The following is an 8,668-nucleotide window of genomic DNA, read 5'->3' as shown; positions in this document are numbered from 1 at the left end:
TCCCCGCCTCTGATTCCCCGCCTCTGATTCCCCATATCTCATTCCCCGCCTCTGATTCCCCATCTCTGATTCCCGGACTCTGATTCCCCACCTCTGATTCCCGGCCTCTTATTCCCGGCATCTGATTCCGGCCTCTGATTCCCGGCCTCTGATTCCCTGCTTCTGATTCCCCATCTCTGATTCCGCAAATCTTATTCCCTGCCTCTGATTCCCCACCTCTGATTCCCCATATCTGATTCCCCGCCTCTGTTTCCCGGCCTCTGATTCCACGCTTCTGATTCTGATTCCCTGCCTCTGAGTCCCCATCTCTGATTCCGCACATCTGATTCCCTGCCTCTGATTCCCCACCTCTGATTCCCCATATCTGATTTCCCGCCTCTGTTTCCCCGCCTCTGATTCCCCGCTTCTGTTTCCCCATATCTAATTCCCAACCTCTGATGCCCCAACTCTGATTCCCTGCCTCTGATTCCCCGGGTTCTATTCCCTGCCTCTGATTCCCCGCCTGTGATTCCCCATCTCTGATTCACCACCTCTGATTCCCCACCTCTGATTCCCCATATCTATTTCCCCGCCTCTGTTTGCCCGACTCTGATTCCCCGCCTCTGTTTCCCCATATCTGATTCCCCGCTTCTGAATCCCCAACTCTGATTCCCTGCCTCTGATTCCCGAGCTCTGATTCCCCGCCTTTGATTCCCCTGTCTGATTCCCAGCCTCTGAAACCCCGTGTCTGATTTCTTGCCTCTGATTCCCCGCCTCTGATTCCCCATCTCTGATTCACAGCCTCTGATTCCCCACCTCTGATTCCCCATCTCTGATTCCGCACATCTGATTCCCTGCCTCTGATTCCCCGACTCTGATCCCCACCTCTGATTCCGCAGCTCTGATTCCCCGCCTCTGATTCCCCAACTCTGATTCCCCGCCTCTGATTCCCCAGCTCTGATTCCCCGCCTCAGATTCCCCGTGTTTGATTCCCTGCCTCTGATTCCCCGCCTCTGATTCCCCATCTCTGATTCACCGCCTTTGATTCGCCACCTCTGATTCCCCATATCTGATTCCTCGCCTCTGTTTCCCCGCCTCTGATTCCCCGCCTCTGATTCCCCATATCTCATTCCCCGCCTCTGATTCCCCATCTCTGATTCCCGGACTCTGATTCCCCACCTCTGATTCCCGGCCTCTTATTCCCGGCATCTGATTCCGGCCTCTGATTCCCGGCCTCTTATTCCCTGCTTCTGATTCCCCATCTCTGATTCCGCAAATCTAACTCCCTGCCTCTGATTCCCCACCTCTGATTCCACATATCTGATTCCCCGCCTCTGTTTCCCCGCCTCTGATTCCCCGCCTCTGTTTCCCCATATCTAAGTCCCCGCCTCTGATTCCCCAACTTTGATTCCCCACCTCTGATTCCCCAGCTCTGATTCCCTGCCTCTGATTCCCCGCATCTGATTCCATGCATCTGATTCCCAGCGTCTGATTCCCAGCCTCTGATTCCCATCCTCTGATTCCTCACCTCTGATTCCCCATATCTGATTCCCCGCCTCTGTTTCCCTGCCTCTGATTCCCCGCCTCTGTTTCCAAATATCTGATCCCCGCCTCTATTTGCCCGCATCTGATTCCCCGCCTCTGTTTCCCCATATCTGATTCCCCGCCTCTGAATCCCCAACTCTGATTCCCTGCCTCTAATTTCCCAGCTCTGATTCCCCGCCTCTGATTCCCCGCGTCTGATTACCGGCCTCTGATTCCCCGCCTCTGATTCCCCATCTCTGATTCACAACCTCTGATTCCCCACCTCTGATACCCCATATCTGATTCCCCGCCTCTGTTTCCACGCCTCTGATTCCCCACCTCTGATTCCCAATATCTGATTCCCCGCCTCTGATTCCCCACCTCTGATTCCCCGCCTCTGATTCGCCAGCTATGATTCCCCGCCTCTGATTCCCCGTGTTTGATTCCCTGCCTCTGATTCCCGGCCTCTGATTCCCCATCTCTGATTCACCACCTTTGATTCGCCACCTCTGATTCCCCATATCTGATTCCCCGCCTCTGTTTCCCCGCCTCTGATTCCCCGCCTCTGATTCCCCATATCTCATTCCCCGCCTCTGAATCCCCATCTCTGATTCCCGGACTCTGATTCCCCACCTCTGATTCCGCACATCTGATTACCTGCCTCTGATTCCCCACCTCTGATTCCCCATATCTGATTCCCCGCCTCTGTTTCCACGCCTCTGATTCCCCGCCTCTGTTTCCCCATATCTAATTCCCCACCTCTGATGCCCCAACTCTGATTCCCCGCCTCTGATTCCACAGCTCTGATTCCCCGCCTCTGATTCCCCACATCCGATTCCCCATATCTGATTCCCCGCCTCTGTTTCCCCGCCCCTGATTCCCCGCCTCTGTTTCCCCATATCTGATTCCCCGCCTCTGATTCCCAACTATGATTCCCCGCCTCTTATTCCCCATCTCTGATTCACCACCTCTGATTCCCCACCATTGATTCCCCATATCTGATTCCCCGCCTCTAAATCCCGAACTCTGATTCCCTGCCTCTGATTCCCCAGCTTCATTCCCCGCCTTTGATTCCCCCCGTCTGATTCCCAGCCTCTGAATCCCCGTGTCTGATAACCTGCCTCTGTTTCCACGCCTCTGATTCCCCGCCTCTGTTTCCCCATATCTAATTCCCCACCTCTGATGCCCCAACTCTGATTCCCCGCCTCTGATTCCACAGCTCTGATTCCCCGCCTCTGATTCCCCACATCCGATTCCCCGCCTCTGATTCCCAACTATGATTCCCCGCCTCTTATTCCCCATCTCTGATTCACCACCTCTGATTCCTCACCACTGATTCCCCATATCTAATTCCCCGCCTCTGTTTGCCCGCCTCTGATTCCCCGCCTCTGTTTCCCCATATCTGATTCCCCGCCTCTGAATCCCCAACTCTGATTCCCTGCCTCTGATTCCCCAGCTTCATTCCCCGCCTTTGATTCCCCCCGTCTGATTCCCAGCCTCTGAATCCCCGTGTCTGATAACCTGCCTCTGATTCCCCGCCTCTGATTCCCCATCTCAGATTCACCGCATCTGATTCCCCACCTCTGATTCCCCACCTCTGATTCCGCACATCCAATTCCCTGCCTCTGATTCCCCGACTCTGATTCCCCACCTCTGATTCCCCAGCTCTGATTCCCCGCCTCTGATTCCCCAACTCTGATTCCCCGCCTCTGAATCCCCAGCTCAGATTCCCCGCCTCTGATTCCCCGTGTTTGATCCCCTGCCTCTGATTCCCCAGCTCTGATTCCCCATCTCTGATTCACCGCCTTTGATTCGCCACCTCTGATTCCCAATATCTGATTCCTCGCCACTGTTTCCCCATCTCTGATTCCCGGACTCTGATTCCCCACCTCTGATTCCCGGCCTCTTATTCCCAGCATCTGATTCCAGGCCTCTGATTCCCGTCCTCTGACTCCCCGCTTCTGATTCTTATTCCCTGCCTCTGATTCCCCATCTCTGATTCCGCACATCTGATTTCCTGCCTCTGATTCCCCACCTCTGATTCCCCATATCTGATTCCCCGCCTCTGTTTCCACGCCTCTGATTCCCCGCCTCTGTTTCCCCATATCTAATTCCCCACCTCTGATGCCCCAACTCTGATTCCCCGCCTCTGATTCCACAGCTCTGATTCCCCGCCTCTGATTCCCCACATCCGATTCCCCATATCTGATTCCCCGCCTCTGTTTCCCCGCCCCTGATTCCCCGCCTCTGTTTCCCCATATCTGATTCCCCGCCTCTGATTCCCAACTATGATTCCCCGCCTCTTATTCCCCATCTCTGATTCACCACCTCTGATTCCCCACCACTGATTCCCCATATCTAATTCCCCGCCTCTGTTTGCCCGCCTCTGATTCCCCGCCTCTGTTTCCCCATATCTGATTCCCCGCCTCTGAATCCCCAACTCTGATTCCCTGCCTCTGATTCCCCAGCTTCATTCCCCGCCTTTGATTCCCCCCGTCTGATTCCCAGCCTCTGAATCCCCGTGTCTGATAACCTGCCTCTGATTCCCCGCCTCTGATTCCCCATCTCAGATTCACCGCCTCTGATTCCCCACCTCTGATTCCCCATCTCTGATTCCGCACATCCAATTCCCTGCCTCTGATTCCCCGACTCTGATTCCCCACCTCTGATTCCCCAGCTCTGATTCCCCGCCTCTGATTCCCCAACTCTGATTCCCCGCCTCTGATTCCCCAGCTCTGATTCCCCGCCTCTGATTCCCCGTGTTTGATCCCCTGCCTCTGATTCCCCAGCTCTGATTCCCCATCTCTGATTCACCGCCTTTGATTCGCCACCTCTGATTCCCAATATCTGATTCCTCGCCACTGTTTCCCCGCCTCTGATTCCCCGCCTCTGATTCCCCAACTCTAATTCCCCGCCTCTGATTCCCCATATCTGATTCCCCGCCTCTGTTTCCCCGCCTCTGATTCCCCGCCCCTGTTTCCCCATATCTAATTCCCCACCTCTGATGCCCCAACTCTGATTCCCCATCTCTGATTCCGCAAATCTTATTCCCTGCCTCTGATTCCCCACCTCTGATTCCCCATATCTGATTCCCCGCCTCTGTTTCCCGGCCTCTGATTCCACGCTTCTGATTCTGATTCCCTGCCTCTGAGTCCCCATCTCTGATTCCGCACATCTGATTCCCTGCCTCTGATTCCCCACCTCTGATTCCCCATATCTGATTTCCCGCCTCTGTTTCCCCGCCTCTGATTCCCCGCTTCTGTTTCCCCATATCTAATTCCCAACCTCTGATGCCCCAACTCTGATTCCCTGCCTCTGATTCCCCGGGTTCTATTCCCTGCCTCTGATTCCCCGCCTGTGATTCCCCATCTCTGATTCACCACCTCTGATTCCCCACCTCTGATTCCCCATATCTAATTCCCCGCCTCTGTTTGCCCGACTCTGATTCCCCGCCTCTGTTTCCCCATATCTGATTCCCCGCTTCTGAATCCCCAACTCTGATTCCCTGCCACTGATTCCCGAGCTCTGATTCCCCGCCTTTGATTCCCCTGTCTGATTCCCAGCCTCTGAAACCCCGTGTCTGATTTCTTGCCTCTGATTCCCCGCCTCTGATTCCCCATCTCTGATTCACAGCCTCTGATTCCCCACCTCTGATTCCCCATCTCTGATTCCGCACATCTGATTCCCTGCCTCTGATTCCCCGACTCTGATCCCCACCTCTGATTCCGCAGCTCTGATTCCCCGCCTCTGATTCCCCAACTCTGATTCCCCGCCTCTGATTCCCCAGCTCTGATTCCCCGCCTCTGATTCCCCGTGTTTGATTCCCTGCCTCTGATTCCCCGCCTCTGATTCCCCATCTCTGATTCACCGCCTTTGATTCGCCACCTCTGATTCCCCATATCTGATTCCTCGCCTCTGTTTCCCCGCCTCTGATTCCCCGCCTCTGATTCCCCATATCTCATTCCCCGCCTCTGATTCCCCATCTCTGATTCCCGGACTCTGATTCCCCACCTCTGATTCCCGGCCTCTTATTCCCGGCATCTGATTCCGGCCTCTGATTCCCGGCCTCTGATTCCCTGCTTCTGATTCCCCATCTCTGATTCCGCAAATCTAACTCCCTGCCTCTGATTCCCCACCTCTGATTCCACATATCTGATTCCCCGCCTCTGTTTCCCCGCCTCTGATTCCCCGCCTCTGTTTCCCCATATCTAAGTCCCCGCCTCTGATTCCCCAACTTTGATTCCCCACCTCTGATTCCCCAGCTCTGATTCCCTGCCTCTGATTCCCCGCATCTGATTCCATGCATCTGATTCCCAGCGTCTGATTCCCAGCCTCTGATTCCCATCCTCTGATTCCTCACCTCTGATTCCCCATATCTGATTCCCCGCCTCTGTTTCCCTGCCTCTGATTCCCCGCCTCTGTTTCCAAATATCTGATCCCCGCCTCTATTTGCCCGCATCTGATTCCCCGCCTCTGTTTCCCCATATCTGATTCCCCGCCTCTGAATCCCCAACTCTGATTCCCTGCCTCTAATTTCCCAGCTCTGATTCCCCGCCTCTGATTCCCCGCGTCTGATTACCGGCCTCTGATTCCCCGCCTCTGATTCCCCATCTCTGATTCACAACCTCTGATTCCCCACCTCTGATACCCCATATCTGATTCCCCGCCTCTGTTTCCCCGCCTCTGATTCCCCACCTCTGATTCCCAATATCTGATTCCCCGCCTCTGATTCCCCACCTCTGATTCCCCGCCTCTGATACGCCAGCTATGATTCCCCGCCTCTGATTCCCCGTGTTTGATTCCCTGCCTCTGATTCCCGGCCTCTGATTCCCCATCTCTGATTCACCACCTTTGATTCGCCACCTCTGATTCCCCATATCTGATTCCCCGCCTCTGTTTCCCCGCCTCTGATTCCCCGCCTCTGATTCCCCATATCTCATTCCCCGCCTCTGAATCCCCATCTCTGATTCCCGGACTCTGATTCCCCACCTCTGATTCCCTGCTACTGATTCTGATTCCCTGCCTTTGATTCCCCATCTCTGATTCCGCACATCTGATTCCCTGCCTCTGATTCCCCATCTCTGATTCCCCATATCTGATTCCCCGCTTCTGTTTCCCCGCCTCTGATTCCCCGCCTCTGTTTCCCAATAGCTAAGTCCCCGCCTCTGATTCCCCAACTCTAATTCCCCACCTCTGATTCCCCAGCTCTGATTCCCCGCCTCTGATTCCCCGCATCTGATTCCCTGCATCTGATTCCAAGCCTCTTATTCGCTGCCTCTGATTCCCAACCTCTGATTCCCCACCTCTGATTCCCCATATCTGATTCCCAGCCTCTGTTTCCCCGCCTCTGATTCCCCGCCTCTGTTTCCCCATATCTGATTCCCGGCCTCTGGTTCCCCGCCTCTGATTCCCCGCCTCTGATTCCCTGCCTCTGATTCCCCATCTCCGATTCCGCACATCTGATTCCCTGCCTCTGATTCCCCGCCTCTGATTCCCCGCCTCTGATTCCCTGCCTCTGATTCCCAACCTCTGATTCCCCACCTCTGATTCCCCGTGTTTGATTCCCCGCCTCTGTTTCCCCGCCTCTGATTCCCCGCCTCTGATTCCCCAACTCTAATACCCCGCCTCTGATTCCCCATATCTGATTCCCCGTCTCTGTTTCCCCGCCTCTGATTCCCCACCCCTGTTTCCCCATATCTGATTCCCTGCCTCTGATTCCCCAACTTTGATTCCCAGCATCTGATTCCCCAGCTCTGATTCCCCGCCTCTGATTCCCCGCATCTGATTCCCTGCATCTGATTCCAAGCATCTGATTCCCTGCCTCTGATTCCCAACCTCTGATTCCCCACCTCTGATTCCCCATATCTGATCCCCAGCCTCTGTTTCCCCGCCTCTGATTCCCCATATCTGATTCCCGGCCTCTGATTCCCCGCCTCTGATTCCCCGCCTCTGATTCCCTGCCTCTGATTCCCCATCTCCGATTCCGCACATCTGATTCCCTGCCTCTGATTCCCCGCCTCTGATTCCCCGCCTCTGATTCCCTGCATCTGATTCCCAACCTCTGATTCCCCACCTCTGATTCCCCGTGTTTGATTCCCCGCCTCTGTTTCCCCGCCTCTGATTCCCCGCCTCTGATTCCCCAACTCTAATTCCCCGCCTCTGATTCCCCATATCTGATTCCCTGCCTCTGTTTCCCCGCCTCTGATTCCCCGCCCCTGTTTCCCCATATCTGATTCCCTACCTCTGATTCCCCAACTTTGATTCCCAGCCTCTGATTCCCCAGCTCTGATTCCCCGCCTCTGATTCCCCATCTCTGATTCACCGCCTTTGATTCGCCACCTCTGCTTCCCCATATCTGATTCCCCACCTCTGTTTCCCCGCCTCTGATTCCCCACCTCTGATTCTCCATATCTCATTCCCCGCCTCTGACTCCCCATCTCTGATTCCCGGACTCTGATTCCCCACCTCTGATTCCCGGCCTCTTATTCCCAGCATCTGATTCCAGGCCTCTGATTCCCGTCCTCTGACTCCCCGCTTCTGATTCTGATTCCCTGCCTCTGATTCCCCATCTCTGATTCCGCACATCTGATTACCTGCCTCTGATTCCCCACCTCTGATTCCCCATATCTGATTCCCCGCCTCTGTTTCCACGCCTCTGATTCCCCGCCTCTGTTTCCCCATATCTAATTCCCCACCTCTGATGCCCCAACTCTGATTCCCCGCCTCTGATTCCACAGCTCTGATTCCCCGCCTCTGATTCCCCACATCCGATTCCCCATATCTGATTCCCCGCCTCTGTTTCCCCGCCCCTGATTCCCCGCCTCTGTTTCCCCATATCTGATTCCCCGCCTCTGATTCCCAACTATGATTCCCCGCCTCTTATTCCCCATCTCTGATTCACCACCTCTGATTCCTCACCACTGATTCCCCATATCTAATTCCCCGCCTCTGTTTGCCCGCCTCTGATTCCCCGCCTCTGTTTCCCCATATCTGATTCCCCGCCTCTGAATCCCCAACTCTGATTCCCTGCCTCTGATTCCCCAGCTTCATTCCCCGCCTTTGATTCCCCCCGTCTGATTCCCAGCCTCTGAATCCCCGTGTCTGATAACCTGCCTCTGATTCCCCGCCTCTGATTCCCCATCTCAGATTCACCGCATCTGATTCC

This window comes from Narcine bancroftii, unplaced genomic scaffold (assembly GCF_036971445.1).
Source record: "Narcine bancroftii isolate sNarBan1 unplaced genomic scaffold, sNarBan1.hap1 Scaffold_158, whole genome shotgun sequence".
Lineage (NCBI taxonomy): Eukaryota > Metazoa > Chordata > Chondrichthyes > Torpediniformes > Narcinidae > Narcine > Narcine bancroftii.
This window is presented reverse-complemented; position numbering follows the sequence as displayed.